This window comes from Triticum urartu, unplaced genomic scaffold (assembly GCF_056163025.1).
Source record: "Triticum urartu cultivar PI428250 unplaced genomic scaffold, HENAU_Tu73 scaffold2, whole genome shotgun sequence".
Lineage (NCBI taxonomy): Eukaryota > Viridiplantae > Streptophyta > Magnoliopsida > Poales > Poaceae > Triticum > Triticum urartu.
Genome location: NW_028260368.1, coordinates 5,378,228 through 5,387,231, shown reverse-complemented (window position 1 = coordinate 5,387,231; position 9,004 = coordinate 5,378,228). Strand labels below are relative to the sequence as shown.

The 9,004-nt window shown below is 34.3% G+C and overlaps 1 non-coding gene across 1 annotated transcript; it reads right to left on the bottom strand.

Annotated features, from left to right (window-relative positions):
* Positions 1 to 6,972: 6,972 nt before the first annotated feature.
* Positions 6,973 to 7,060, bottom strand: TRNAS-GCU (transfer RNA serine (anticodon GCU)). Its single transcript has one exon. It is a non-coding gene; the product is annotated as a tRNA-Ser (tRNA).
* Between the last annotated feature and the right edge of the window lie 1,944 nt (positions 7,061 to 9,004).

Genomic DNA, 9,004 nt, shown 5'->3' with positions numbered 1-9,004 from the left:
TGCTCTGCCTGGAATACAATCATAAAGTTGAAAGTACCAGAGATTCCTAAAGGCATACCATCAGAAAAGCTTCCTTGACCAATAGGGTAAATCAAGAAAACAGCAGTAGCAGCTGCAACAGGAGCTGAATATGCAACAGCAATCCAAGGACGCATACCCAGACGGAAACTAAGTTCCCACTCACGACCCATATAACAAGCTACACCAAGTAAGAAGTGTAGAACAATTAGCTCATAAGGACCACCATTGTATAACCACTCATCAACAGATGCAGCTTCCCAAATTGGGTAAAAGTGCAATCCGATCGCCGCAGAAGTAGGGATAATAGCACCAGAGATAATATTGTTTCCATAAAGTAAAGAACCAGAAACAGGCTCACGAATACCATCAATATCTACTGGAGGGGCAGCGATGAAGGCGATAATAAATACAGAAGTTGCGGTCAATAAGGTAGGGATCATCAAAACACCGAACCATCCGATGTAAAGACGATTTTCAGTGCTAGTTATCCAGTTGCAGAAGCGACCCCACAGGCTTGTACTTTCGCGTCTCTCTAAAATTGCAGTCATGGTAAGATCTTGGTTTATTCAAATTGCAAGGACTCCCAAGCACACGTATTAACTAGAATATAGATAATAGAAGGCTTGTTATTTAACAGTATAACATAGACTATATACCAATGTCAACCAAGTCAGCCCAAAGATTAGCTATCCATATAACTAAATTAACCAAACCAATAATTTTGTATTTGTAAATGAAGTGAGTCAAAGTGAAAAACTTTGATGGGTCTTTTCTATATGGGTTGCCCGGGACTCGAACCCGGAACTAGTCGGATGGAGTAGATAATTCTTCCTTGTTACAATAGAGAAAAATCCCTCCCCAAATCGTGCTTGCATTTTTCATTGCACACGACTTTCCCTATGTAGAAATAGCCAATTTCTATTCCAAAGAGGAAGTTCTACTAATTTTTTTAATTAGTAAGTTGATTCACCTACTCTTTATTATAATAAAAAGAACATTTCAGAATGAAAAATAGAAAAGTTTTTTCTTGATCATTTATCAACCCTTTCCTGTTTCTTAATTTCGTCTAATGATTAATTAAGAGGGTTGACCAGGTCATTGATACGTATAATATCCAAATACCAAATACGCTCAGTGTGTGATCCACAGAAAGAAAAAAGAGTTGTTTTGGTGAACATCAAAGAAAAAACTTGCTCTTCTTCCATAAAAAATTCTTCTAAAAATGCCGAACCCAATCGTTGCATAAAAGTTCGTACCGTGCTTTTATGTTTACGAGCTAAAGTTCTAGCACATGAAAGTCGAAGTATATACTTTAGTCGATACAAAGTCCGTTTTTTCGAAGATCCACTATGATAATGAAAAAGATTTCTACATATCCGACCAAATCGATCAAGAATATCCCAATCTGATAAATCTGTCCAAATGGGTTTACTAATAGGATGCCCCGATCCAGTACAAAATTGAGCTTTTGATAAGTATCCTATGAGGAGAGTAGCGGGGACTATGGTATCGAATTTTTTCATTCGAGTATCTATTAGAAATGAATTCTCCAGCATTTGATTCCTTACTAACAAAGAACTTTTTTGTACACTTGAAAGGTACCCCATAAAATCGAAGCAAGAGTTTGCTAATTGGTTTATATGGATTCTTCGCGGCTGAGTCCAAAAACAGAAATAATATTGCCAGAAATTGATAAGGTAGCATTTCCATTTCTTCTTCAAAAAAAAAGTGCCTTTTGATGCAAGAATTGCCTTTCCTTGATATCGAACATAATGCATAAGAGGATCCATAAAGAACCATAGGGTTTTCCGAGAAAAACCAGGGTACATTATCCCAAAATGTTCCATCTTCCTAGAAAAGTGGATTCGTTCCAGAAAAGTTCCAGAAGATGCTAATGGTAAGCAAGAAGATTGTTTACGAAGAAACAACAAAAAAAATTCATATTCTGATACATAAGAGTTATATAGGAATTGAAATAGTCTTTTATTTTCTTTTTGAAAAAAAAAAATGGATTTCATTGAAGTAATAAAACTATTCCAATTCGAATAATAGTTGAGAAAGAATCGCAATAAATGCAAAGATGGAACATCTTGGATACGGTATTGAAGGAGTTGAACCAGGATTTCCAAATGGATAGGATAGGGTATTTCTATATGTGATAGATAATCCAAATGCAAAAATTTGTCTTCTAAAAAGGGAAATATTGAATGAATAGAGCGTAAATTCTGAAACTTTGGTATTTCTTTTTCTTTCAGACAAAAAAATTCCCGTAGCGAGAATGGGATTTCCACAACGATCGCAAACCCTTCAGATAGAATCTGAGAATAAAACTCAGAATAAAAATAATTTTTGTAATCCAATAATCGATCTTGGTTAGGATGATTAACCGAGTTATCCAAAAAATTCTGCTGATACATTCGAATAATTAAACGTTTCACAAGTAGTGAACTAAATTTCTTGTTATTACAACTAACAACTATTTCCACAGGTTCAGAACCATTTAATCCATAATGGTGGGCAAATGCATAAATATATTCCTGAAAGAGAAGTGGGTAGACAAAGTATTGTTGACGAGATTTATGTTTTTCTGAATACCCTTCGAATTTTTCCATTTGTATTTCTACTTGAATCAGAGAGAAGAAGCATTTCTCGGTTTATCGAATGATGATACATAGTGCAATATGGTCAGAACAGGGTGTTGCATTTTTAATACAAACCCTGGAAAGAAAGGGAGTCTAATCCACAGATCTTTTTCTCTGCTCCTTTTCTACCCAATTAGTTTATGTTTGTTCTAATTAAAAAAAAAGAACAGAACAAGTTTTTTATTTTTGCAGGCCAATCGCTCTTTTGACTTTGGAATACAGCCTCTTTATCAATATACTGCTTCTTTTACACATTCAATCCATAACATCCCTTATTCAATCCATAATCAAGAATAATTAGGATTTCTAAAAAAAAAAAGAAAAAATAAAGGGTCCACTCATAGGAAAACCCAACCTTTCCCCGCATCCGGCACTAATCTATTTTTAACGTCTAATTAGAGCGGGGAATCATTCCAATTAGGAAGTTCAGCTCGTTGCTTTTTATTTTACCAGAATTGGAGCCAGGCTCTATCCATTTATTCATTAGACCCAGAAAATCGTAATTTTGGATTCCATTCAAAAAAGATTGATTTTATTACGACATGCTATTTTTTCCATTCATTACCTTTGAGGATCAGTCGTGGTCTTCTAGACTCTACCAAGAGTCTGGACGAATTTGTTGTTTCATCCAAATGTGTAAAAGATCATAGTCGCACTTAAAAGCCGAGTACTCTACCATTGAGTTAGCAACCCAGATAAAAAAAGGATCTTAGATACGATCGAAATCCAAAAATCAATGGAATTACACCGCGCGCTTCTGTCAAAACATTGAACTAGCAAGACATCAAAAGATTTTTTTTATCGACCATGAAAAACACTCAAATGCCAAAACGAACAGGTCCGGTGAAATTCCACTAAAGTAAAGTTAAAAAAAGAGCGACCCTAATCACGATGGCCAAATTCTCCTTATTTTTAGCGATTTTTATTAACAAAAAATATATATTATAAAAAATATATATTATATTGTATGAGAATACATGCAAGAGGAACACCCTTATCATTTGAGCGAAGTGTAGGCGGAAAAATTGAATATGGAGTGAGGATAAAGAGACCCATCTATCTACAAATTCTATTTGTTCAATAGACCTTTGTCAATGGAAATACAATGGTAAGAAAACAAATTAGATAGAAAAAGTAAATAAAATAGGGGCTTATGTTGGATTGGCACGATATAATATAAATCCAAATAGGATTAAAAAAGAGGTAAATTGTGTCTAAATAATTAGACAACTAGGAATACTAATAATCTTCTCCTATCCTATTTTTTGATTCATTTAGTTCTTCAATTAACTCAAAGTTCTTTCTTTTTCTTTAAAGAATTCTGCCTTCCTTAAAATATCATAAACAGTTCTTGTTGGTTGAGCACCCTTTTCAAGGAAATAGAGAATAGCTGGAACATTTAAACAAGTTTGATTCTTTATCGGATCATAAAAACCTACTTTTTGAAGATCTCTTCCTTCTCTTCGAGATCGAACATCAATTGCAACGATTCGATAGACAGCTTATTGGGATAGATGTAGATAAACAACGCCCCCCCCTAGAAACGTATATGAGGTTTTCTCCTCATACGGCTCGAGAAAATGATTCGAATTTCTGTCGATAATAATAGAAATTAGACTATGACGTGCATTAATTTCCTTACAGAAAAAACAAATTTCATTTATACTCATGACTCAAGTGGGCTAATTTTGCCTGACAAACTTCGAAGGCAAAATCCTTCCAAAATTTTTGAGTCGTCTTTAAACTCTTTTCTTTGTCTCATTTCGAACGAATTGACTTTTATTCCTTATTCTAATCCAACTCTGTTGTTGAGACAATTGAAAATTGTGTTTACTTGTTCTGGAATCCTTTATCTTTGATTTGTGAAATCCTTGGGTTTAGACATTACTTCGGGAATTCCTATTTTTTTCTTTCAAAAGAGTAGCAACATACCCTTTTTTCTTATTTCCTTCGATAAAGCATTTATCTCTTCTATAGAAATCTAATAAGAGGGATTGATTCTGATATACTTTTATTGGACTTTCTTCTTATTTTAACCTTTCGATTTATTTCTATATTAAGGATAGACTGACAAAGTTGGCCTAATTTATTAGTTTTCACTAACCCTAGATTCTTTCCCTTGATAAAAAAAATTCTGTCCTCTCGAGCTCCATCGTGTACTATGTTACTTAAACCCAGCGCAAATTTGGTTCGGAACGAATAGAACAGGCTATGTCGAGCCAAGAGCATTTTCATTACTATGGAAAATGATGGATAGCAAAATCCACAATCGATCATGTCCTTCAAGTCGCACGTTGCTTTCTACCACATCGTTTTAAACGAAGTTTTACCATAACAAACATTCCTCTTTTCATTGCAAAGTGGTATAGAGAATTGATCCAATATGGATGGAATCATGAATAGTCATTGGTTTAGTTTTTTTATACTAATTAAAACTTGCTATCTATGGAGCAATATGGATAAAAGAAAGTAAGTATTTATCCGGGAAGCCTCCGCCAAGATCCAATTTATTTAAACCCATATTAAAATTCTATCATATGAATGAAACATAGTTTGAAAAAGACGACTAAACAAGTTTGCTTAAAACTTATTTATTCTTAAATTTCCACCCTCAACGGATGGCTCGAGATGATCAATCTTGAAGTGAGAAAAGAAGGATTGACTCTTCCTCAATAAATAAACTATCAACCTCCAAAAAAGTTTAATTAATTTAATTACTAGAATTAGAATTCTAGTAGTAATATATTTTTTCAGTACCAAAAACAATTAACTATAATAACTAAATAAACTATTCCAATGAAAAGATTGAAAGTTTTTGGTAGTTATAGAATTCTCGTACTTCTTCAACTCGAATACCAAAAGGAAGAAAAAAATATGACTAAGTGATTTTATAGTAGAGGCATATCCTGAATGTGCTTGATAGATCCCATTTTTTCATGAAAATAAAGATAGTCAATTTGACTGGACTTAAGACTTTATTATGTTTTCTGAGAAAGAATAAGATATCATTATTCTCTTTAATAAACTTTTGTCTCGTACGGAATACTATATGATTTCACCGTTTGTTTCATCAGAAACAATCTGGGACGGAAGGATTCGAACCTCCGAGTAACGGGACCAAAACCCGCTGCCTTACCACTTGGCCACGCCCCATTTCGGGTTTTATGCGACACTAATAAACACTAGTATGTTTATTTGTTATTCGTCAATACCATTTCAATTACATAAAAAAGGAGGGATATTCTCTTGCTAGTATTCTACACATGCGGATAATATAGAATCAAAAAAATGCATTGATCATTACATGGAATTCTATTAAGATATTATATGAAAGTCGAATTTATTCCACTCTCATTTGAGAGTGCGAATACAAGGAGGTATTTTGTGTTTGGGAAAGTCCGAAGAAAAAAGATTTTGAATCTGCCTTTTCCTTCTTTCCCTTAAAAAAATAACTCAAGAAAAATCCAATTATTTACTCTACAAGAATGAAATGCTTGTTATGCCTAATATACTTAGTTTAACCTGTATCTGTTTTAATTCTGTTCTTTATCCTACTAGTTTTTTCTTTGCCAAATTACCCGAAGCTTATGCTATTTTCAATCCAATCGTGGATATTATGCCTGTTATACCTCTATTCTTTTTTCTATTAGCCTTTGTTTGGCAAGCTGCTGTAAGTTTTCGATGAAATCTTTAGTACTCTGTATGCCAAATTGAATGATGTGTTCATTCCAAAAAAATTTTAAAATGGGTAAAAGCCGAGAAGTTTTATATTTTTATATTATGAACCTTCGATTCTAAAATTTAAATTCTTCTACATTGAATGGGTAGCTACAGCAATAAATTTGGATCAGCCTTTCTACTCCCCTGCACCTAGGTTGAGCAGGTACCTAAAGGTACCTACACAATACCTAACCACCTAACCCTATTTTTGCTATTGATAAGAGTGCTTATTATAAAAGAATTCTTGCAATTTTTTTCAAGAATTCTTTTTTGCATTTTTAGGTATAAAAAAAAACCATCCTAGTGGATCCGTGTGGTAAGGAAAAACTGGTAATCTATTCCTTAAAAAAAAATCTTGGAGATTATGTAATGCTTACTCTCAAACTTTTTGTTTATACAGTAGTGATATTCTTTGTTTCACTCTTTATCTTTGGATTCTTATCTAATGACCCAGGACGGAATCCTGGACGCGAGGAGTAAAAATTCAGTTTTTTTTTTTCTTATTGGATTTGTTTCGTACATTTATCTATGAGAAAATCCGGGGGTCAGAATTCTTTCCAATTCGAAAGTCCCAAATGATCCAAGGGAGCGGAAAGAGAGGGATTCGAACCCTCGGTACAAAAAAATTGTACAACGGATTAGCAATCCGCCGCTTTAGTCCACTCAGCCATCTCTCCACGTTCCAAAGCGAAAGGTTTCCGTGATATGATATAGGCAAGAAATAAGAAATAACGGTTGCAAAAAACCCCTTTTTTTTCTTTCAAAAGTCTATAAAAATTATATTGCCAATTCCATTTTAATTATATTCTTTTTTCTTAATGTTAATAAAAAAAGAAGAAAATTCTTGTTTTTTCTTTCTAAAAATCGATATTGGCCGAGAGACAATCAAATAGATTTTCTCTTTAGCGGGCATTTCCATATAGGACTTGTTATAATTATAATAAAACAAGCAGGTTATATAAAAAAAACGCTTTTTTTGTCGATTATTTATCAAGAAAGCAAAAAGGGTTCTTATCAAATCCACCATAAAATTGGAAAGAAGCATAAAGTAAGTAGACCTGACTCCTTTAATGATGCCTCTATCCGCTATTCTGATATATAAATTCGATGTAGATGAAATTGTATAAGCGAATTTTTTTTATTTCCTTAGACTTAGACCGCGCAAGACAAGAATTTTTCGCTATTTACGATTTCATATTCTTGTTACTAGATGTTCTATAGGAATAAGAAGAAATCGCAACTCCTTTGCGCTACACATAAAATTGGATTTCGAAGGTCCATTTTTTTTTTTCAGAATCCTCTATTATTTTAGTTCTTCCACCCATGCAATAGAGAGGGAATGGGAAAAGAAGGGTTACTTTTATTTGCATTTTTCCCTTAAAAGATAGACTTTGAAATAGGAGTCTTGGAATAATGCTGAATTCAAAGGTTTATTTCTTTCTATAGTATAAGAAAAACAATTTATTTCTATTTCTATAGTATAAGAAAAACAAATAAATAGTATAAGAAAAACAAATCGAATCAAATTCATGGATTTACCACGACCTCGGTTGTGACTGTGACTCCATAGATAAAAATGGGAAATTTCTCTCTTCGAGACCATTGAAAAAGGGCATTGAACGAGAAAGAAATCGTCCACAGATAATAAAACTATCATATGCCTTGGAAAGTGATATGAGGTGCTCGGAAATGGTTGAAGTAATTGAATAGGAGGATCACTATGACTATAGCCCTTGGTAGAATTCCTAAAGAAGAAAATGATCTATTTGATACTATGGATGACTGGTTACGAAGGGACCGTTTCGTTTTTGTAGGATGGTCTGGCCTATTGCTCTTTCCTTGTGCTTATTTCGCTTTAGGGGGTTGGTTTACAGGGACAACTTTTGTAACTTCTTGGTATACCCATGGATTGGCTAGTTCCTATTTGGAAGGTTGTAATTTCTTAACCGCAGCAGTTTCTACCCCTGCCAATAGTTTAGCACACTCTTTGTTGCTACTATGGGGGCCCGAAGCACAAGGAGATTTTACTCGTTGGTGTCAATTAGGCGGTCTATGGACTTTTGTAGCTCTCCACGGGGCTTTTGCACTAATAGGTTTCATGTTACGCCAATTTGAACTTGCTCGGTCTGTTCAATTGCGGCCTTATAATGCAATCTCATTCTCTGGTCCAATTGCTGTTTTTGTTTCTGTATTCCTTATTTATCCACTGGGGCAATCTGGTTGGTTCTTTGCGCCGAGTTTTGGCGTAGCAGCGATATTTCGATTCATCCTTTTCTTCCAAGGATTTCATAATTGGACGTTGAACCCATTTCATATGATGGGAGTTGCCGGAGTATTAGGTGCGGCTCTGCTATGCGCTATTCATGGAGCGACCGTAGAAAACACTCTATTTGAGGACGGTGATGGTGCAAATACCTTCCGTGCTTTTAACCCAACTCAAGCTGAAGAAACTTATTCAATGGTCACTGCTAACCGCTTTTGGTCCCAAATCTTTGGTGTTGCTTTTTCCAATAAACGTTGGTTACATTTCTTTATGCTATTTGTACCCGTCACCGGTTTATGGATGAGTGCTATTGGCGTAGTTGGCTTGGCTCTGAACTTACGTGCCTATGACTTTGTTT